This window comes from Tamandua tetradactyla, chromosome 15, assembly GCF_023851605.1.
Source record: "Tamandua tetradactyla isolate mTamTet1 chromosome 15, mTamTet1.pri, whole genome shotgun sequence".
In the NCBI taxonomy this organism is placed as follows: domain Eukaryota; kingdom Metazoa; phylum Chordata; class Mammalia; order Pilosa; family Myrmecophagidae; genus Tamandua; species Tamandua tetradactyla.
Window position 1 is genome coordinate 70,338,546 of NC_135341.1, and position 23,970 is coordinate 70,362,515.

The window sequence follows — 23,970 nt, forward strand, 5'->3', positions numbered from 1 at the left end:
ACCTACCCTGCGCCAAGTGCTCTGCTAGGCGTTTTCAAGGTCAGGGATCCAACATGCATATGTATGCAGACCACAGGGATTCCTTATTGGAAAATGTGGATAAGTGAGAAGTCAAAAAAATCTATACTCAGTATGCAGGTATTGGGCAAAAGATTCAGCCGGGAATCAAGCAAAGACAGATTTTGTTCATATCTTTCATGCAATCCTTTCATTAGTTCGGTGATATAATGTGAGTGGAATTCAATCAGAACAATTCAAGAGCATATAATTAACTACATTTGGCTTCAATTTCCATCACTAGCGATACAATGTCATTGTCATAACACTTGGAAGACATGACGGTAGTGGTTGTTGGAAGCCAAGGCTCTAATGGTCTCCCCACTCATGTGCACTAGTAAAAACAACCAATATTGGCAGGAGGTGATTATATGAAATGTCCTGACCTACCACTCTTGGAGGAATATTTGATGGTGTTATGAGAGAATTGTCATGATGCTTCTCAAATAGAAAGGATTTGAATTCAGTTTCTACTCCAATCAGGAAACATCGATTCCTGCATTAAAGAATGCTACTCCTGCAGAGAGGATACAATCAACAAAGAGGCCCAAAAGGGCATATTTTGTAGAGTGAGTACCTAGGTACTTCTATAAGGACCTAGGGAAGATTTTGACAGTATTTTGACAGTATTATCACCTGGGACCTAGGAATTCATGCAGCAAACATTTATAGAGCCTTACTGAGTGCTGGGCATTGTGTTTGGTAGTGGAGTATAGAAGTGTGAACCAAATAAACATGGTCCCTGCTCTCAGAGACAGTGGAGTCTAATAGTCCGAATCTTGCCCTGGCAAGTGCCTCTACCATTTTCTGATATGTCTGAGGCAATCTCACCCAGAATCAGTCTGTTCTCAGCAGTAAGGATGCAGAGCCTTGTAAATGTGGGGAGGTTGTCAAAGAATTTGTAGAAGTTTTTAAGAAATTGTTATCTTTATTGTAAAAGCTTGGCAACCCCTCCCTGAGCGAAAATTTTGGTGATCAGAGGGGCAAAACCTGGGCTTATGGGCTTGTCAAATTCATGGAAGTCCTCATCATTTAATAGACTTTCTATACTTGGGAAAATTTCCATGTTTTGAGTCCCACCTCCCCAGTGGAATCAGAACTCAAATTCCAAGATTCTTTGTAGCAAAGACACGAGAAAATGACCCAGGCTTTCCCCAAAGTCCACTCAACAGATGCTACCATTCTAGACTCCAACTTAGAAGTGTTCATGAGGAAAGAGGCTCTGCGTGAAGCTTCTATTTTTGCTGAAGGTGGTATGAAAGTATCTGGTTTTCGGTGGCAGCAGTGGTGATGGTTTCTCAGTGCATACATTGTTGAATGCCTGGCCTAGAGCTTCCATGGAATAGCACCAATAATGATGTTACAGATTCTTCTATTACTAGATGGAGCAACAGCACTGGAAGTGGCTTCCTCATCAGGCTGGTCCTGCAGCACAGTGTCCATCATTGTTCAATGCCAACCCAGCCTCAAATTCTGGTTCTCCAGCTCCTTCAGCAATTCTTGAACAAATCAATCACCTTTTAATAAATCATATTGTTTTGTTTGCAACTAAGAATCTTAACTGGCATACCAGTTGAGCAGCCCTTTACAGAATTCAAAGTATTGTCTGGTTTTACACTGTCTTTCTTCAGAAGGATCATACTTGGAGTGAAGTGGGCATACAGGCTGATGACAGTACTGCCCACATGAATATCTTTCCTCAAGGAGAAGGCACTGCTTCAAAGACTATTTAAAAGTCTGAATCAAGAACTTCAAATTTTCAAGATCAATTTGACATCCTTTAGAAGAATATCATGATTGGCACTTTATAATACTTTCAAGAGCCCCAAAAGTCACCAAAATCTTGATGGTGAGCCTGAATATCACTGGTCAGATGCTTTCCTTTCCCAACTAAGAAGATAAACCCTCACCCTAAGTCCAAATCTCCAAATTCTCCAGTAAAGATCCAATGACAAGAGGACTGTGTACATAAAGAGACAGGGTAAACTCTGCCATGACACTCATCCAGGTGATATTTAAAATATTTAACTGGCATAGCTCAGGTACATTCATTGGTTCTAACCAGTTATTATCAATGCCATACTCATCCCACTTTACCTTGCTTATTTGCTTATTGTCTGCTCCTCTTGAGACTGTACGCTCTACAAGGACAGGAATCAAGTCTATTTTATTTACCTCCAACACTTGACATAATGCCTGGCATATTTATACGTTCAACAAATAGTTGTTGAATATGTGAATGAATGAATGACTCCTTAGTTTTAGCATAATTAACAGCATGCGAATGTGTTCACACCCACAACCTCCCTATTATACCTATATAATTTTTCCCAATGTGTCAATAAGCAAACAGAGGCTCTGCAAGGCCAAAAGGTAGCCTTAAGATTATTCAACTATTAGTGACAGCTCCACACTTCTGATCTCAAGCTGCAATCTCATTCCACTACCATCATGACTTTCATTTCAGTTCCCTTTTTAGTTGCTTTTTCCAACCTGAAAGTTTTGTTAAAGGGATGCTCTAAATCCTTCTGGCTGCAGGCATATGCTTTCAAAGCAAAGGACTTCATTATATGGGAGGCAGAAAAGAGGATGGCCAGAGGAAAAAAACACATGTACAGGAGTCATGCATATTTTGTCATAAACTTTATCTATTGACCAGGTTATTCCAAAAACACCTGTTTTCATATGTGATTGCCCCATTCCTATGGGACCCAGGGAATGTGTATTAGTCAGGTCATGTCTTGGTCTGCAAGTGATAAAAATGTAATCAAGCTAATTTGATTGAAAGAAAAAAATTTTTGAGAGGACGCTGGACAGCTTTCATGTTGACCAACCAACCTACAGATGTGGAGGTGAGTAGGTGTAACTGGGCCTCAGGGAGAACTGGAACCAGAGACTTTACAGCCACCTGTATTTTATTTTTGTCTTTCTTGTCTCTGTTATTTTCCATGGGCCACTTTCAGTCTCTGTCACTGTAAAAAGGCCTCCTCTGCCCAGCAGCAAACATGGCAACAAAACTCGAGTGCCTTAAATCCTAAACTCTAAGATATTCCATAAAAGTTGGCTCATCCTCAGACCCAGTTTGGAAAAATACCAGAGAATGACCCAGTGTGGCAGTTGAATTATTGACTTTAGTTCTTCTTACCATGGTCTCATAGAGATAGAGAATGTCAACCCATCCATCCCGCCCCCATCCACCCCACATGATGGACCTGGCCATAAATTTGCATGGTCCAGTAAAATGTGGGAGAAAGTGACAATGTGTGATTTCCAAGCCTAAACCCTAATACTAGTCATATGCCTCTGCAGATTGGAAAGGATAGGAAGCAAATAGACTAGGGAGAATGATGAATCTTAAGAAAACACCTGGCTTCCAATGGCATCGACGTGGCTGAGCTCTCCTTTTTCACCCTTACTGCATTCTGTGGAGCACAGTGGTAAAGTTCATTGAGAAACATGTGGGTGAAGTCATTGACAGCGATGTCAAGAGAAAGTCAGAGGACTGGGTAGCACAAAATGGCAGCCGTTGCTGATATTTTTCTTTTTTTCTAATTAGCTACTTTTATGTCTCCCTTTCCTTCTTGCTCCCACACATTACCAACAAGAGAACTGAAAGGAAATTACCAAATGGATATTTGAAGTCTACATATGTAATATCTCTCATTATTGTAATAACATGTTCTTTAAACCAGAACTTTTCTCTAACATATTACTAATCTTTTGGGCGTTTGATTCCTCTATTTGAAGTGTGCCACATGTCTTGTCAAAATAACTTCTTATAGCTGCTTAACAATTGTGGGTGGCCTGTGATCACCCTGTCAGAGTGTCTTTTACACCCAGAGCTGGTAGCCAGATTCCACATTACTTACTCCCCTAGCCCTACTCCCCCTCCCAAGCCCCACAACTTATGCTCCATATATCATCTCCTTCTCTTTTTTTTTTTTCGCTGGCAGTTGCTGAAGCCAAACGGCAATTTGCAGTTATTTATGCAGCTTAAACCCTATTGTCAACATCCTTATCCTCAATACACAACCATTCCAGTGGTGTGAGCTGAGCTTTTAGGGAATAACCATGAGCAGGGGAGGGAGACTGGCTGAGGTTAACAGAAGCAAGGCTTCCTGGGGTCCTCAGCCAAAGCCACATGGTTGCCGAGCTGCCTTCTCTCCTTCTCGCCTCTATTCAGGGTGAATTTTCATTTGGAATTAAAAACAGATCACAGCTTGCTGTTTGTTTGCTATTGTTAGGTCAAACCCAGCACTCAGGGAGGGGGTGATATCGCTGCATGTGTAGAATTTTCTTGGCAGTTTAATAGGGATGATAGAATTTGCCTTTGTTTGTATAGCACCTTCCCTCCCAGACGCTCACTTCTCAAAACAGTTCTTGGTCCCCCCAGCAGATGGAGGAGAAGGCAGGTATGGCACAGAGCATGGTCCCTCTCGCTCCCTCAAGCCCATTTTAGAGGCCATAGTGCAGAGACAGCAAATGAAAGCAAATGGGAGAGAGGCGAAGGCTGACACTTTCTTGGAGAACTACAGAAGGGTCCCTTGTGCTACTTACCAAAAATGTACACCCCCTGGGTGGTTAAATTTCAAAAAGGTACCCTTTCCTCTGGACTGACACAAGCCCATGCCGGGGCACACAGCCTGGTGGGTGGAATAAAGGCAGGGTTTAAGTTCCCACTCATCCCTTTGATCAGGCAATTTTGTACAAAGCATAACTGTACAGGCTGGTCCTGAATTCTTATATTCAATGAACTACACTAGGTTTTGTGCTTACAGTAGGAATTTTACATGATTGACCATTGAATAGATCATTAACACCTGACATCTAAATTTAAAAGTACAGTTGAGATGCCTCTAACAGTCTTTGCAAATATCATCTCATTTATTCAATAAATATTTATTAAGTGCACTTATCTACAAAGCACTAACCTCCTTCAGAAACCTAAAGCCCTTGGGAAAAGAACAAAAACTAGAATAGATCGTTGTAGCTGTGGTAGGCAATTTCTGACATGGTTCCCCATGATGCTCACCTCCTATAGTAATGCTCCTGTGTAATCTCTTCCTTTAAGTATGGGTCAGATCTAGTGATGGGGTATCACTTCCCCGATATGGATATAAAAAGCTGTGACTTCCATCTGCCAGCTCACTTGCTCGCATTTCTCTCTCTGTCTCTCTCTTTCTCTCATTGGCACTCTCCTTGCCCTCTCGCTTGCTGGCTCTGCGGTAGCATGATGTCATATTGTGAGATACTCTAAGGAGAAGGCCAACGGCAAAAAAAAAACAAGGCCTCTGGCCAACTGCTGATGAGGAACTGAGGCCTCAGACCAAACCACAAGGAATTGAATTCTGCCAGCAGCCACATGAGTAACCGAGGAAGTACATACTTCCCAGGGGAACCCTAAGGTACTCGGGTTGTGGGGTGGCGGGGGGGGGGGGGCTTGAGGCGAGTACAGCCTTGTAAGTGACCCTGAGCCAAAGGGACCAGCTAAGTCATGCCCAGATTCCTGACCCACCTGTGGAATAATAAATATATGATTTTTAAAGATGCTATGTTTTGGAGTAATTCATAAAGCAATGCAAGGCTGAAATCACAAGGCTGTTATCAAGGTTTCAGCCAGGACTGTAGACAGCTCAAGGCTCAATGGGGGAAGACCCACTTTCAAGTTCAGTCACAGTGTTATTGGCAGGTAGTTGGGTCTGAGGGCCTTGTTTTCTCCCTAGCTATTTGCCATCCTTAGTGCTTTACCACCTTGACCTCTCTATAGGGCAACTCCCAACGTGGCAGCTGGCCAGGGGAGTAGGCACGTGACAGAGCAACAGAAGCAAGCTAGGGCCAAGGGCTTTTCGTAACCTCATCTCAGAAGTAACATCCCAATACTTTGGCCATATTCTACTTGTTAGAAGTGAGCCACTAAGTCCAACTCACATTCAGAGGAGGGAATTACACAAAAATGTTACCAGGAGGAACTCATCGTTGGAGGCCATTTGGAAACTATCTACCACAGCTTCTTTGCCATCCTTTCACCTCACCTCTTCCCCAGGCCCTCACCAGGCCTTTGAGATTCTCTCTGCTCTCCCTACTCTCTATTTCTCCATCACCGTGTTCATTTGTACACCGCTTTAGCAACTCATGCCAGCACTCTGGCAAAGCCTCCTCATGAGCCTCCCTACCCTTTTTCTTTCTCCTCTTGCAGCTGGTACCCAGAAAACTGTTGCTGTTCCTTAAACATCACATTTTATTATTTACTTTTCCTATTCAGAAATGATTCCCAGTGCCTGCCCATGCAAAAAAAAAAAAAAAAGATTCCTAAATTCCTCCTCTGTTATTCAAAACCTTTCCCAATCTAGCCCATCGTACCTTTCCAATAATACTTATCCTACCACTTCCTTCCAGCCAAACAGCTATACTCATCATCCATAAAGCACAGCCAATGTATCATCCTCTCCAAGTCTTTGTCCATGCCGTTTCCTCTATTTGGAAAACTCTCCCCCTTCTCTCTACCCATCATCATTCTCACCAAATTTTATCACTCCCCTCAAGTCTATCTCCTTCCTGAAGCCTTAAAATTTATGGCATAGTGCTCTAGATGCAGCTAGTTGAGGAACTTTTAACCTGGCTAAACAACTCTGGACCCAAATGGCTTCCTCCTTCTCCCAAAAACCCCAAACCTCAGAGGTGATTTCTCACATTCAGAGACCTCTGCTTGTTTGCAGTCCCAACAGAATTCATAATAGGTTATCAGTACATGTACATTGATTGAAGAAGGTGTGAAACAATTTAAGATTAAAGCTGAGATGTCTAATTTGGGGAGAGTAAAATATCATTAATCTTTACCACGGTCACAGTATGTTCTAGAGCTCTCCTACCATCCTTACCAGATTCCATTTCTTATTATCCTGCCCTGAGTGACATCACTCTCAGGCCAATTAAAATATTGCAATTTAAGGGTGCACGGGGTTCAGTGGTAGAATGCTCGCCTTTCATGCGGGAGACCCGGATTTAATTCCTGGACCATGCACCCCCAAAATATATTTATATTGCAATTTATATTCATAAGCATGAAAGCCTTAGGATTCTCAGACACTATTTCTTAGCTTGATTTGTGATATAGTGAAAATAATCCTTCTCTTGAAGTTTGAAAAAAAAGGAAAAGGGAGATTCTACTACAGCATGATTCTTTGCGACTGAAGATACAAAAAGTGGCCATGAACATAGATATACATGTAGGCAGAATATGTAATGTGGCACACAGAAAAGGGGCTGATGACCAAAATATTCTCTGTGATATATATATATATATATATGCTACACAAAGTGATAATCTAAAAGTAAAATAAGAATTTAAGGAAAGTAGAGACATTTCTAATAAATTGAAGTAAGTAATTAAAGGAATATAGAAAGGCTTAAGTTTCATTCACATACAAAGAAAACAGCAACTAAAAATTATTGATCATTTATTGAGAAGTTTAGATTACTTATTTTGTTATCCTATTGAATCCTCACAAAAACTCATTTTACAAAAGAAGGAGATACAGAGAAGTTCAGTAATTCACCAAAAGTTATACCAACCAGTAATTCCAACAAACGGGACCAGGAGTCCAACCCACCTGATTAACCCCAAAGCTCACACAACACCATCTCTTGGACATTACAGCTGGCAGACATGGCCTGGCGCAAGCTCAAGAGACATCATACTGTGTGGCGTGGCTGTCACTGGCTGAAAGGCAGCCTTTATCATGCTCCCTGAATTGATTCCATCACCTTTTAGCAGATGTGCCAATCCTAAAGTACCCATGGGCAAATCATTCTTCTCTATATCTCTAAACAAAATGATACACAGACTACTCCTCCAAGAAAATTTAGTTATAAAGAGAGGGGTAGATGCTGGAACTTGAATCACCTTAACCCACTCCAGAGTCTTCTAATGTCACATCCTTACTAGTCTTTGAAAAAGCCTACAAGTAGGTGTTTGTCCCAAACACAGGTGGCCTTCTGACGCTGAAAGAGCTTTCTCAGGAGGACTATCAGCAAGTACAGTGTTTCCAGACCTTGACCAATCTGATTTCAGCGTTTTCCTGACTTCTTCTGCACCCTCAGCGTGGTCAGAGGGGTAGACTCGGGTAATGTCAACGTAGTACATGAATTTGAAGCTGTCATTGAACATTCCTGGGACAAATGGTTCTAGATTCCAGGAACGAGTACTAATAAAGCAATCACTGAGGCATCTTTGGGGCAAATTTTGCTGATTTTGAGAATTGGAAGTAACGTTGTACCCTATATCCCCTTGCATCTCCAGGAGGATTCTGAAACAAGACTGGTCAAGATCTGAAAGCACCGACCAGGGATCTGTGAGTGTGGCCTGTGGACAGAGGGGGGCAGCAGAGAGCTGCTGGAGAGATGTGTTCACCAGGGAGCTTCGGAGAGGGCAGGTGGTTCTTGTCACCATGAAGCTACCGGCAGGAAGGCACAGGGTCAGGAACCCAGCTGAAGAATTAGCTCTGCTGAGATCGCAGACTGGGATCCACAAACAGAACCCTCCCTTCCCCACACTGGCCAGAGACCTTTATAAAACTGCCTGTGATCATGTCATCCTCCTGCTAAAAATGTTCTCCTGCTAAAAAGACACTTTAACCATTGGCTCCCCATTGCTTCAAACACTGGTTCTCAAACTTTAGCATTCCTCAGCATCACTTGGAAGGTTTGGTTAAACACCCCAAGAGATCCTGACTTGGTATGTCTGGGCAGGGCCTGAGATTATGCATTTCCAACAAGTTCCCAGGTAGTACTGTTGCTGCTGATGTTCCAGTGACCACACCTGGAGAAATACGGGCATTGACAGCTTCTCTTCTAACCACTCACTCCCACCTGCATCCCCCACCCTCTCACAAACTGTTCCAGCTGTGAAATTCCTTCAGATCCCCCATGGTGCCAGGTTCTCACACACCTCTTAGGCTATTCACATTTGTCCTCCCTGCTGATACACTCCTTCCCATCTCTTCACCTAATTCCTATTTACTTTTATGTACCAAGTCAGAAGCCTTCCTCCTATGAACTCCCATAGGGCTCTGTGCTCCGTTCACTTCCTCTGCTGTGTTGTTAATAACTGTTTGTGTGTCAGTGCCCCAACTAGTCTATAATTATTATGAGAGTAGAGGCTCCCTGATAGAGACGCCATGATAAATTCATGGTCACCAATCTCATCTGGAGCTCAACTCTGCACAACAATCATGCTGCATTTGTCAATTGCCTTCCTCTTCTGCTCTCAATAAGTATTCCAAACAGTCTTCATTTTCTTCAAATCTCTTAACCTTCGTTCGTCCTCCATCACACTCAACAGATGGCCTTGCCTACTCCTTCAGAGAGAAAATAGAAGCCACCAGACAGAAGCCTTCTTAATTTCCCTCCACAAAACCTATGAAACCACCCAGCATCTGTACCCATCCCATCTCCCTGACCTCCCATTATAACAGAAGAGTAGCCTGTAATTTCTGAGGCTATCTGAAGCCAACCCCTCTATCCATGCTATGGTTTTCCCACCCACCATCCTCCAACACTGCTTCCTTAAGCACTCCCAATGTCAATACGCCCCTCTTCACATGCCTTCAGCTTCTCCCTCTCCCCTGATCTCTCTCCCTGTCATTTTTTAAACCTGTTCAACTGTCTTTTCTATAAATAACTATCCTCCTTAGGCCTCTCATTGCTTTGCAAGTTCTCTCAGTCCTGTTCCTGCATAGCTAAATTTGTCAAACCTCATGATTTCCATTTTTCATCTCCCGTTCACTCCATAAACCATTCTTTTCTCAAAAACTCCTCTCACCAGTGTCTCCAAGCTAAATCTGATGGGCACGTTTCAGTGCCCGTCAAACTGAAAGCAGGTGGCCCCTCCTCCATCAGGAAAGTCTCTCTTCCCTTAGCTTCTGTAGTCTCAGCCTGGTCGTCCACCTCTCTGGCCATTCTTTGCTTAAGGCCTGGTCGTCCTTTACCTGACTTGTAAATGTTGATGTTTTGCCAGGCTCAGCCTTCGACCCTCTTGTCTACACTCTACCTATATGACCTTACCCATTCCCATCATTTCAGTTTCTATATACATACCAACCACTCCCTTTACTGGAGAGGTCTGTGTCTTCTGATATGTAGGTTCATAACACTGACTAGCCACAGATACTTTCTTGATGTCCCACAGGGCTCTCATACTCAGCAGAACTTGTGATCTTCCTCAAAACCTGCTCCTTCTAGATTCTCCTTATTGAAGGAAATGGTCTCAGTGAACACAGCTTCGACACTTCCCTCTGTCTCCTGCCCCATATCTCACCAAGTCTACAATTCCTCAGTTCTACCAGCCTTTCTCTATACCCTTCTCTTCCAAAGTCCAAGTCACCAGCCTGACTCTCCTGTCCTCCACAGCCGCCCAGCCCTTTGACCTCTTCCAATCCACTTCTCACCCTTAGCTAGAGGGGTCTTCCTAAAATACTATCACTTCTTTGCTTCAACCCTTTAATAACTACCCATCACCCTTGGGATAAACTTCCATTTTGTCTTGTCCTCAAACCCCAGCCACACTGCCTCCTTTCAACCCCTTCAAAGTGCTGAGCCCCTTCCTAACTCAGGGTCTTTACTCATGCTGTTCTTTCTCCCTAGAATGCTTGTCCTCACCACCTTCTTTGATTGACAAACTCTCACTCATGCTTCAGGTTTCAGCATCAAGTTTTATTTTCTGGGAGGAGTTTCACTGACCTTCCACCACCACCCACTACATGAATTAAGTTTGCCAGTTAAACACTCTCCTAGCATGCTATAATGTTCCTTCTTGGCACTCAACACAATAGCAGTTGATTAATTTATAAAACTCTGTTTTAACCTTCCTCTCTCTCTGTCTCTCCCTCTAAAGATCATATAGGCAAGGATCCAATATTCCTTGTTCTCTATCATATCTCTGCTACCTTACACAATGCCTGGTTTGTACTAACCTGGCAACAAATATTTGTTGAAAAATTAATAAATGATTGAACACAAAGATGCTGATAATTTGTGGTTCCATACTTCCTACACTGGCAGATTTGCTGATTCTCTACACTTTGTAATATCCTTTATATTCGTTAGATAATAAAACAGTAACTTATATTTCCTTGGAGATTTCTATTTGCTATACACTGTAGTATGTGTGTTGTATTCTCACAAAAATCCTGTAAGGTAGATACTTTTTTTTTTTTTTTTTTTTTAAGAGAGAGGGAGGAAAGGAAGGAAAGACAGAGAAGGAAGGAAGGGAAACATTTTTAAACATTTTCTTGTTTTATTATATTTTGTTTGTTTGTTTGTTTTTTACATGGGCTGGGGCCGGGAATCGAACCGGGGTCCTCCGGCACGGCAGGCAAGCACTCTTGCCCGCTGAGCCACCGCGGCCCGCCCAAGGTAGATACTTTTATTGTCCCCCATTCTATAGTAAAAGAAAATGGAGCACAGAGAGGTTAAGAATCATATCCAAGGACACAAGCTAGTAAGTTACAGGCTGAGGTCTAAGTCAAGACAGTCTGATCCTATAACTTATATCCTAAATAGGATCCTATATCCTTTGTTCATAAATACTGTGATATACTATCTCTCTGATATGTACAAGAGAGACCTCCATACGTTTTGAGATTTGTGCATTATTAATGCTTCTATTAAAAAGAAAAGAAGAAAAAAATTCAACACACCAGTGGTTCTTAAGTTGTAATATGCATCGTAATCACCTAAAGGTATTAGTAAAACACACATTACTCGGTCTCACAACCAGAGTTTCTGATTTAGTAGGTCTGAGGGATGAGACCCAAGAATTTGCATTTGTAACAGGTTCCAGGTAATGCTGGTGCTGCTGCTCAAGGGTCCACCATTAAAGTATCACTGTAATACATAAAGGATTTTCACAAGTTTTCTCAATCTCTAAAAATGCATTTTACCAACCCCCAACCAATGTCATTCCTGGTTTGAACTGTTGTGTACCCCAGAAAAGCCATGTTCTTTAATCTTCATCCAATATTGTTGAGTGGGATCTTTTTGATTAAGTTGTTTCCACACCAATTGTGAGTGGGACCTTTTGATTAGGTGGTTTCATAGAGATGTGTTTTCACCCATTCAAGGAGGGTCACTTACTGGAGTCCTTTAAGAAGGAACCATTTTAGAAAAAGCTTCAGAGCTGACACAGAGACATTTGGAGATGCAGAAAGAAAACACCCCTGGAGAAGCTGTTCGAAATCGGAAGCCAAAGGACCAGCAGACATCAGCCACGTGCCTTCCCAGCTGACAGAGGTGTTTGGATCCCATCTGCCTTTCTTGAGTGAAGTGATCTTTCTCAGGATGCCTTAGTTTGGACATTTTTATGTAAAATTGTAACATAATAAATTCCATTTTCAAAAGTCATTCAATTTCTGCTATATTGAATTCCAGTAGCATTAACAAACCAAAATAACTTATCTGAGATTCTACAAAAGTTTCACACACTAAGATTTCTTCCAGAAACCGGCAACTTCTAGATGAGTTCCTAGGCTGGCCTGGATAAGTTCTGAAACCAAGAGGGACCAGCCTCCCCAAGAACATCACCTAGTTCTATCCCCTGATCCCATATTGTCAACACCCCTTTCCAACATGAAAAAGTTAAAATGGGCTTTAAAGACTGGAAAAAGGATCAGAGGAGAAGAGAGAGTTATAACAGAGAAAGCAGGTTTTAACAAATGAGTATGACTGCTGACTCATTATATTGATATTGCTTTTAATCTCCAAGGTCTTGAAGCAGTTGGAAGCAAAACCTTAAAATTGAGGAATCCATACCAAACTCTGAAATCTGTTACATAACTGCTTGTTACAAAGTACTTTGAAATTTATTGCTTTTTTTGTATATATGCTATATTTCACAATAAAAAATGTTTTAAAAATACATTGTACCCTTTTCCTCATACCCTTCCCCTGAAATCTGCCCTTCTCTAATAGATAGATAGAAAAGAAAGACTATTCAAGAGGAAAATTTTAAGTGCAAACAAAAAATGGAGCATTAAAGTGTTGTTTTAGGTTCCCCATCCACCAAGGTTCTCCTCCTCTTTCTACCACCCTCACTTTGCATGGGCTATGATAGGATACCTCCCTTTGAAGAAATAAAAGTATTTGTCTCCCATAAGGTGGGTATGTTACCTAGCTAATCTTGTTTAACTCTCATGACAACTCTGTAAGATGGCTATTATTATCCCCATTTAAGAAATGAAGAAACAGACTCCAAGAAGTTAAATAACTGACCTAAGATCACAGAGCTAGTACATAGCTGAGCTAGGGTTCAAATTTAAGTTGGCATGACTCCAAATCCTTTATCCTTTCCATTAATCGAAACTGCCCTTCATATTTCATTTATCTTTCTAATTCTCCTAAATGCACAAATAATAAGTAGTAATTCATCCCACATGCATATAGAAAATGCCAACTGAAAAACACAGAGCTAAATCCATCTCTCCCCCAAATTATGCTTCTACTGCCTCTTCTTTTGTTTACGTCTTTAAAACTGGTTTCTATTCATTTCAAATGCATAGTGAAAAAGACTCAAGATCTTGAATCAAAGAATCATTTGAACCTTTCCGACCAGTATATAGCACCCAAAAATAACCATGGCATGTTTGTCTTTCTTGAACCATCTGCAAATGCAGAATTTTATCACCTTCGGGTCTGGTTGAAGAAGGCTTTTAGAATTCCACTGCAGTGCTGAGAGGCCATACATCCCCCAGGATTAATCACAAATATTTTATAAAGATGAAGTTTTGTTATATCTTTGTTCTTTGTATCTTGGCTTTTGTTAGCGCATTTTAATTAGGATCTGGTATCTGCAATAAACAGTAAACATAAAGAGCTTTGCAAAAATGTATTAGACTGTTTGTTTTCACACTCTAATGCATATTTGCACAATTTTACCATGAAAAAAGGAAAACATGCTAAGCTCTTGGGCTCTATCCCAAATGTCCTGGAATAGAATCTGGAAATTACTAAAAATGCAACCAAACCTCATCATCTTCCAGCAATTAACCTAAGAAACAAGGGTCCGTCCTCTGTATGAAGAAAACGTTTTTGAGGGGAGAAGTCTGTGAAGGAGAATGCTTCTCAATAACAAATGTAGCATATTCTCCAAACCTGTTTCAAAATTTGGACTATTTCCCTTTGATGCTAAAAAAGCTTAATAAACAAATTAAGTTGGGTAACTTTTTTCTTTTTCTCTTTCAGAATGTTAAAAAAGCCTCTCCTACTAATTGAAGACAGGGATAAAAATAATCATGGATGGTCTCACTTTTAGAAGCAGCTGGAGATTAATAATCTTTCTGCTAAATAGTTATACTCTAGAATGAGTTATTATGAAAACAATAGAATCATGGAGAATGCTGATGATAAAGGACAGTTTGCTGGGGGTGGATATTTGAACATATTCCTATCAAAAAGTAGCAAAAACTTAAAAAATCTCTAAATGTGGCTCTTGTGTACAATTATTATTGATATGACACCTTGACAGTGTTTGAATATGATGCAAAAATCATAAAAATGTGAGCAATTCGGAGGGATAAAGTGAATTTTCCTTCCGTATCTATCCCTAACACGTTTCCAAATGAAGCACAGATTAAGTGATTTATTTTGTCACATGATTTATTTATGGACTGAAACACAGTAAAAAACAGATAAAAGGCATAGTCCCAGGCATTGACTTAAAAGATGAAAATCCTTACATTTTATTAGAGGGAGACATAAAAATGCCAATATGAACTGTAAAGAAAGGAAAATTGTTAGTTCGGAAGTCTCAGGTCTAAGTTATACTTGGTGTTTCTAATTCCCCTTTAGGGGAATAATATTCCTGAATTTAATTAGAAATCTGTTTTTTTAAGATTAAAGTTGTGAAAAAGTTAAAAGGTTGGATCACACAAAAAGAAAAAAATGACTCTAAGGCTCTTAGGGAATTTGAACTGGTAAACTTAGATTTTATTTCCTGCCAACTGTTTGCAGGAGGATTAAGAGATGTACAGGAATTATTAGTTTTAGATAAAAGCCAGCATTTTATAAAGCAATTAATTTTTCATTAGTTCCACATAATTTTGGCAAAAAATAGTTTTGTTCCAATAAAGCTATTACATTCCAAGAGGTTACTCTAAAATATAGCCATTAACTTCCCATTAATTTAACCAGATTTATAATAGGCTAAACTATAGGCAGAAAAGCAGTAATAGTTTTCTACAGAATATATTAGAATTAAAAGGGAAAAAATTAAGATGAAAAATAATAAAAAACAGATCATAAAACTTATAAATTTCTAAGTATGGTTATGCATTTATTTAAAAGACATTTTCCTGCAATATTTCTTCAGCATATAAAATGAATAATACAAAATCTGCCTTAAGTATTTGCAGGGGTTATCTTAGAAATATCAGAAATAGTTCTTTTTATTATGATAAATTAATTTATATCACAATAAATAAAGTATACCATAAAAACTGATTAGCACTGAAAACTTTATTCACAGAGCCCTAAAATACCCTTCCCAATGCTAGAATTACCTTTAGTGCATCCACAAAATTCCACCCAGGTGGCTCATGCGGCCTCCATTCTGAGGTCTTTAGTCCTCAACAGAATGTCAAGGCAGTCCAACTGAGTCAAGATGAGGAAACTCAGGGTGCTGCCAGTTGAATTTTCCTTGTCCATCTACCTCCAATATGCCTCAACTTCATTCACCACTCTCCCTCTCCACCACCACCACTTTTCTCCAGCCCCAAACCACTTTGCTCCTGCTTATTGCAATGTACTCTTACCAAATCTCAAATTCCATTCTCATTCCTCATCCCAACCCATTTTTCACACTGTAGACAGAAAGAATTTTTTAAAACATAAGTCAGGTCATGTCACTTTTAAGCTGAAAACTCTCTACTGGCATCACTTGCACCTTGAATAAAATCTAGCTCATTACCTTGTCCTATAGGACCCATGACTCCTGCTGCTCTCCTCTAATATTCTTCCTTGCAGTCGTTTCAGCCGAGTCCTTAAGGTTCCCTCAAGCAATCTACAGCCACTGCCACCCCAAGTCATGCACAGGTATCAGACTAATGCGGAATTCCTGCATTCCCACCAGTTTGGTTCTAAGACCTTAGTCCCAACCTGTTCCTGTTGTGACTTTCTGTCCATTCAGTTTTCAGCTTTGTTCCCTGGTGCTGATGCCCTTTTTTGACCTTTGGAGTGAGCACCCAATATGTTCCTCCCCATAGGACACTAATTCCCTTAACACTACATTGGTGCACGTCCTGTTGAGCTCAGTGTAGGCCCAAGACCCTCTACCTGAGCAGCCTTCAAATGGGAGATACTTTTGCCTAGTATATGACAGTCCCATATGGGTCTAGGGAAGCACCACACAATCTAGCATTAATCCATTCTTTAGTGATTGCATGTAAACTCTTATCGTCTCCCACAATAGATCATTAGGTCTTAGAGTAAGTAGTGTAGTTAAGTAGATCATGCTAGTAGAGTGCTGAAGCCTTAGCAGATACCAAGTCCAACATGAGCTCAGCTCAGGACATGGTGGGACCCACAATGAGCTGGCTCAGAGAGGGGCATTAAGCAGGACTGAGGAAACTAAACTAAGGGGAGGGCAGGCCATTCATTCTTTCATTCACTCATTCATTCTCTTAGAACCCACAGGGCAACTTCTACATCCTGAGAGCAAAATAAGATGATGCAAAGAGAGAAATGAATAGAACAGTCATTTACATTTTCTTTCTTTTCAACCCCTTGGCTCCACAACATTATCTCATTATACATGATGCACGTGCGCACACACACACACAGTTTTGCCTTTCTATTCAGTATCTTTAAGTTTGTTTTAAAAGGAATAGTGGACCATTTGTCTATATAAAAATCCCAAGAGATACAACTGAAAAACAATTGGATTTTTTTTTTTTTTTTTTTTTTTTTTGTATGGGCAGGCACCGGGAAGTGAACCCAAAACAATTAGAAGTTATAATAGAATTCAGGTTAGTGGTAAGTTACTGACGAAATGTACAAAAATCAATTAATTTCTTACATACAAACAATGATCAAGTACAAATTATTCCCATCCACAATACCAATGGAAAGTATAAAAATAGCCAAGATAAATCTAATAATAAGCATGTATTAAGAAAACTCTAAAATTTTGAAAGACACAAATGTAATTTGAATGGAATACAATATTCTTGCAGCAAAAAAAAAACTTATTATGGAGTTATCAATTGGCCCCAAAATGATTTAGTATTATTATGCAATACCAATTAAAATCCTCTAAATTTTTTTTGGCATAAGACAAAATCATGTTCTTGTGAAGGATAAATGGAGGTAGAACAAACTCAAAAAATTGAAAACAATATATATATGACTATTAGTTATATATATATTGTTGCACAACAAATTACCTGCAAATTAAGCAGCCAAAAACAAACACATTTCATTATTTCATGGTTTCTGTGGATCAGGAATCTGATCTTCATTTATCTTCATTTGAGCCTGTGACTCAATTTCTCTCCCAATGCTGCACGCAAACATCAGCTTGGGACTGTGGTCTCACCTAAAAGTCCAATGGGGGAGGGTACACTTCCAAGTTCACATGCGCAGTTGTTGGCAGTGTTCAATTCCTCCCGAGCTGTCGGACTGAAGGTCCTAGCTCCTCACTGGCTGTTAACTGAAGGACTCCCTCAGTTCCTTGCCCTCTGTAGGGCAGCTCACAGCATGACAGCTGGCATCCCTCAGAGTGAGTGAGAAAACAAGAAAGAGTGTCTGTTCTAGTTTGCTAGCTGCCCGAATGCAATATACCAGAAACAGAACGACTTTTAAAAAGGGAGATTTAACAAGTTGCCAGTTTACAGTTCTAATGCTGTGAAAATATCCCAACTAAGCAAGTCTATAAAAATGTCCAAATTAAGGCACCAACAAGAGGGAACTTTCACTCAAGAAAGGCTGATGAAGTTCAGGGTTTCTCTCTCAGCTGGAAAGGCACATGACGAACATGGCGATGTCTGCTAGCTTTCTCTCCAGGCTTCTTTTTCACCAAGCTCCCCAGGGCATTTTGCTTTTCCATTCCCAGAGGTCTCTGGCTTTGTCTCTGCTTCTCATGGCTGTGCTGCTCCCTCATCACTCTCAAGCTCTCTCCAAAATGCTTCCTCTTTGAAAGGATTACAGTAAACTAATCAAGACCCACTTGGAATGAATGGAGTCACATGTCCATCTAGTCAAAAAGCTAATACCCGCGATTGGGTGAGACATATCTCCATGGAAATAATCTAATCAAAAGATTCCAACCTGCATTATTGAACAGAGATCAAAAGAAAGGGTTAAACATGACTTTTCTAGGGTTCATAATCCTTTCAAACCAGCACAGTTTCCAGGACAGAAGCCACAGTCTTCATAAAATCTAATCTTGGAAGTGACATGCCGTAACATCTATTGCATTTTATTCACTAGGAAAGAGTCACGAATCCTGCCCATACTCAAGAGGAAGAAATTACTCAAGAGACAGGATCACAGAGTGCCATCTTAGAGCCTGCCTACCACAACAATAAGGAGAATTTGCACAGTCAACCTCAGAAGATACCATAAAGCTATCATAATTAAAACAGCATTCAACAGATGGCAGAACAGACATTATTCAATAGAGCAGAATAGAAATCACCAAACAAACATAAGTACATGTAAGTATTTAGTGCATTAAAATAGCGATCTTCAAATCAATGAGGAAAAGACAGATGACTAATCAAATTGTGCAGAGAAAATTGGAATCTTTTTGGAAAAATACTGGATTTTTACTTCATTCTATGTCCACAATAAGTTCCAGTTATTTAAATAGTTAAATATATGCATTTGAGGAGGAACATAAATAAACTTTCAACATATCAGCAGCATCTTATTTCTTTAGGCGGGGTGGAAATACATGGGTATTTGCATGTAATAGCAAACATTTAGCTTCCCACATTATACATACATTACATACATTTACTCTACATACGTTTGTTTTTACACTTCACAACTATACTATAAGACAGTTTTATTATTTTCCCCATTTTGAAATAAGGAAACTAAAACACAAGATCACACGCAGCTTAATGATTCATGCCCATTATATTCATCATTCTGCATAAAAAATTACCCCACAACTTAGTAGCCACAAACAACAAACATTTATTGTCACACACAGCTTCTGAGAGTCAGGAATTCAGGAGCAGCTCAACTGGGTGGTTCTGTTTCAGGATCTCCTGATATAATAGCCAAGATGTCAGCCAGGGCCACAGTCATCTGAAGGCTTGACGGCAGCATCACTCATGTGGCTGCTGGCAGGAAGCCCCAGGTCCCCACTGCGTGGACCTCTCCATAGGGTTGCTTGTGCCTCCTCACGACATGGCAACTAGCTTCCCCCAGAGTGAGAGATCTGAGAAAGAGAAAGAGAGAGTGAGAGAATCCTGAAGGTGTTTTATGACCTACCACTGGAAGAAACACTCCATCATTCCCACAATATGCTGCTCATTAGAAGCAGGTCACTAAATTCAGGTCACGATTGAGAGTACGGATTTTAGGCACCACTTTTTGAAGTGAGGAGTGTCAAATAATCTGTGGGCTTATTTTTAAATCACTACATCCATGAATTTTGGCTTGAAAGTCTGTGCTCTTTACTATAAATACTGCCACTTATATATTATTCTTCATCCCAGTTTCTGCATATGAAATGTTCCATAATAATATAAACATTAAATATAAGAATTAACACCATTAAATGAACCAAAGGCAAAAATTTTATAATGTTAGGGTTGGTTAAATCTTGCTAAGCTTGGCACCAAATGTAGAAGCCAAAAAAGAGAAGATCGATATACATGTAATGTATTATAAGAAAAACCTGCATATCAAAAATCACCATCAGTGACATATGAGCCAGGACCAACCAAGATGGCAGAGTGAGACCCTTTGGGCCTTGTCCCCCACAAAAGTTTTGAACAACCAGCAAGAATTAGTGGAAACAACTTTCTCAAAGCTCAGTAAACAGTTAAAGGACTGCAGAAATAGGGTGAGCACTGAATCAAGGAAGTATTTTAAAAGCAGTAGAATCTTGTGACACCAAGGTGGCCCCTCCCCTACCCCTCACTTTCTTGGTGTGGAACCAGTCTGTGCTCCTACTGCATGGTTCCCTGGTCCTTGTTCCTGAGGGAGAAGAGTAGCCCTCATGCACATACTGGGAACACATATGTCTGACCCAAAATGTCTGGCGGTGGCCTGAGGGACTCACTGTCCCAGAACTTGCCTGGTCATGTAGAAGGCAGTTCACAGAGCTCTCTGAAGAACACTGTGGGAGAGCAGTCAGGCAGTGCTGCCTGGGACAAAGGATTGCCAGCTGTAGGACATACAGTGCAATGTCCAGGACTGTGAGGAAACTGTTTCCTATAGAAGGGGGACATTTGTATCCATATAAATGAGTGTTCCTAGGGCCCCATGCTCATGCCCAAGACTAAGACAAGGCATGTGAATAGAAAGGATCAGGGAGACCCCCTATGCCTTGGCTTGGAGTTGTTCTCTAAATTCATTGTATGACCAGACTACTCAACAAAAACTGGGAAAAGTTGTTCTCTTTTTTCCTTCTTTTACTTTGATTAGCTCCTAATATTAAAGGAAAGATATGTCACCAACACCAGCTGGATACATGCTTAAGGAATAGACACTTCAGAGTCTAAATTCCAGAATTATTTTTTAAAATATCAGGTTTCAAAAAAGGTTACAAAATATACAAAGAAATAGAAGGTAATGTCCCAGATAAAGGAGAAGATTGAAAAATCAGAAACCGTCAAAGAGGACTATCAGGCCTGGGACATACTGAAGACTTTAAAGAAAATGCTCCTAAATACGCTCAAAGAGCTGAAGGAAAATGTGTTGTTTGCTAGCTGCCAGAATGCAATATATCAGAACTGGAACAGCTGTTAAAAAGGGGAATTTAATAAGTTGCAAGTTTACAGTTCTGAGGAAGTGAAAGTCCAAATCAAGACATTAGCAAGAAAGGCTGATACTGTCCAGAACAGCTCTGTCATCTGAGTAGTCATGTGGCTGGCATCTGTTCATAACCTTGCTCCTGGGCTCTGTTGCTTTCAGCCTCTGTTTCTGTGGGGGTTCCTCATTTTGCTTCTCCAGGGCTGGCTTTCATCTCTTGGCTTCCCTTGGCTCTCTCCAGGTTCTGGCTTGCTTAACCTCTCATGGCAACATCTTCCAGGCTCCAAGCATCTCGAAACATCCACATCTTTGTTCTCCACAAGTCCGCATCTGTTTCAGCTCTACTGTGAAGTTTCTGTCAGCTCTGAGGTTTCTTTTGTTTCTGATATTTCTGACTTTCTCCAAGATGTTTCCCCTTTTAAAGACTCTAGCACTGTAATCAAGGCCCACCTGGAATGGGAGGAGCCACATCTCCATCTAATAAAAAGATTATACCCACAATTGGGTGTGTCACATCTCTGTAGAGATAATCTAATCAAAAGTTTCCACTCTACAACATTGAATTGGGATTAGAAGAAATGGCTGCCTCCACAAAATCGGATCAGGATTAAAACATGGCTTTTCTGGGGTTACACAATACTTTCAAAACAGCACAGAAAACATGAACAAAAACTTAAGGAAGTCAGGAAAACCGATGAACACAGAGAGACTGTCAATAGAGAATTGGAAATTATGAAAAGGAATGAAACACAGCTGAAGACCACAGTAACAGAAATTTAAAATTCAACAGCAGATTGAAGCTGGTAAAAGAAAAAATCAGAGAATTTGAAGATAAGACCATTGAAACCACACGGTCTGAGGAGCAGAAAGAAAAAAGAATGAAGAAAAGTGAACCTGTGAAACACCATCAGCATATCAATATATGTATTTGGGAGGCCCAAAAAGAGAATAAAGACAGAAAAGGGCAGAGAGAATATTTAAAGAAATAATGGCTGAAAACCATAACCAAATTTAATGTAAAAGTACATATTTAAGACATTCAATAAACTCCAGACAAGATAAACCCAAATAGAGGGCGGGCCGCGGTGGCTCAGCGGGCAAGAGTGCTTGCCTACCGTGCCGGAGGACCCCGGTTCGATTCCCGGCCCCAGCCCATGTAAAAAACAAACAAACAAACAAAATATAATAAAACAAGAAAAATGTTTAAAAAAAATGTTTCCCTTCCTTCCTTCTCTGTCTTTCCTTCCTTTCCTCCCTCTCTCTTAAAAAAAAAAAAAAAAAAAAAAGATAAACCCAAATAGACCCATGCCATGGCTGGAGATGCAGGGGAATGGGAAGTTAATGTAGGGTTTCTGTTTAGAGAGTTGGGAAATTTTAATAATGGATGGTGGTGAGGATACCATAATATTGCGAATATGACTAATCCCTTTGAATGGTATGCTTGGGAGTGGTTGAAATAGGGAAATTTATACTCTATATATGTTCATGTTTCCACAATTAAAGAAAAAGAAAGACAGAATGAGCAACTAAAGAGATAATGGCAGTTAAATACAATACATGATCCTGGAAGACAGGAGGAAAGGCTCAAATGGACATATCAATAAAATCAATAAAGTAAATTTTCTATCAATGTTAAATTGCTTTAACTTGATAACTATACTCAAGGTGGTTACATAAATGAATGTCATTGTTCTTAGGAAATGTGCATGACAGTATTAAGTGTCCAAGGAGCATGATGTATATACAACATACACTCAAGTGTTCAGAAAATGGATTTATGGGTAGATAGACTGACAGACAGATGGATAGATAGATATAGATAGATGATAAATAGGTTATGATGATATAGATAGCTAGATAGATGGATAGATAGATAGATAGATAGATAGATAGATAGATAGATAGATAGATAGATAGATAGAGATAGATAAATGGATGGATGGATGGATGGATGAATGGATGGATGGATGGATGGATGGATGGATGATTGATAGATACAGTAAATGTGGTACTATGTTAAAATTGTTGGATCTGGGTATCTGGGGAGGTGGAGATATGTTGGAGTTCTATGTATGGAGTTTGTATTATTTTTGTCACTTTCCTATATATTTGAAAATATTTCAAATTAAAAAATAAAGAGAGTCCTAGGGAAAAATCATCAGGACACTTAAAAATCAAATGGAAAATTAGGAAAAAGAATTTGCAACATGTATGACACTTAAGAAGTAATTGGACAAAGTTGTACATACAGAGATGCTCATCACAGCGTTTTTTTATTATTGTTAAAAAAAAACTTGAAACAACCAAAATGGCAAAAAAATGAAAGTTTTGTGAAACAAATAAGGGTATAGCAGTGAAAGATGAAGTGCAATACTGTTAATGTTTTAGAAGTATATTTACTGACACAGAGGAAATTCATATTTAAAATGGTATACATAACATGATACAATTTTTGAAAGAAAAAAATTATACCATATACACATAGAACATATGTTAATAGCATTAAAAATCTATTTAAAGAGCAAAATGTTAATATTGTCATTTCCAGATGCCACAATTGTGGATGATTTTTATTTTCTTTATTTTTGTATGTTTATTAGTGTTTCACAAATACCCCCTGTGAAATAAGCCTGAATCCTATCCCAAGTTATCTCTTCAATGACTCCAGGGACTTTCTCCTTTCTCCCTGAGTGAATAAATGATAGAAGAGGCTGGAGCTTGTTTTCATCACCAGTTAATAGTGATTAACCCCCCTAGCCCCCTAGCACATGCCTCTGAAATTTGCATAATAAAGAAATCAGTTTGAAATCCACTGCCCAGGGATCTAGAGCCAGCTTTAATGAACTAGTGTTCTGCTTTTAAGTTAGAACATTAGTTAGTACATCCAAATGAAGATACGTTCGCACTTAAAGAAAGAAATCAAAAACTTGCAGG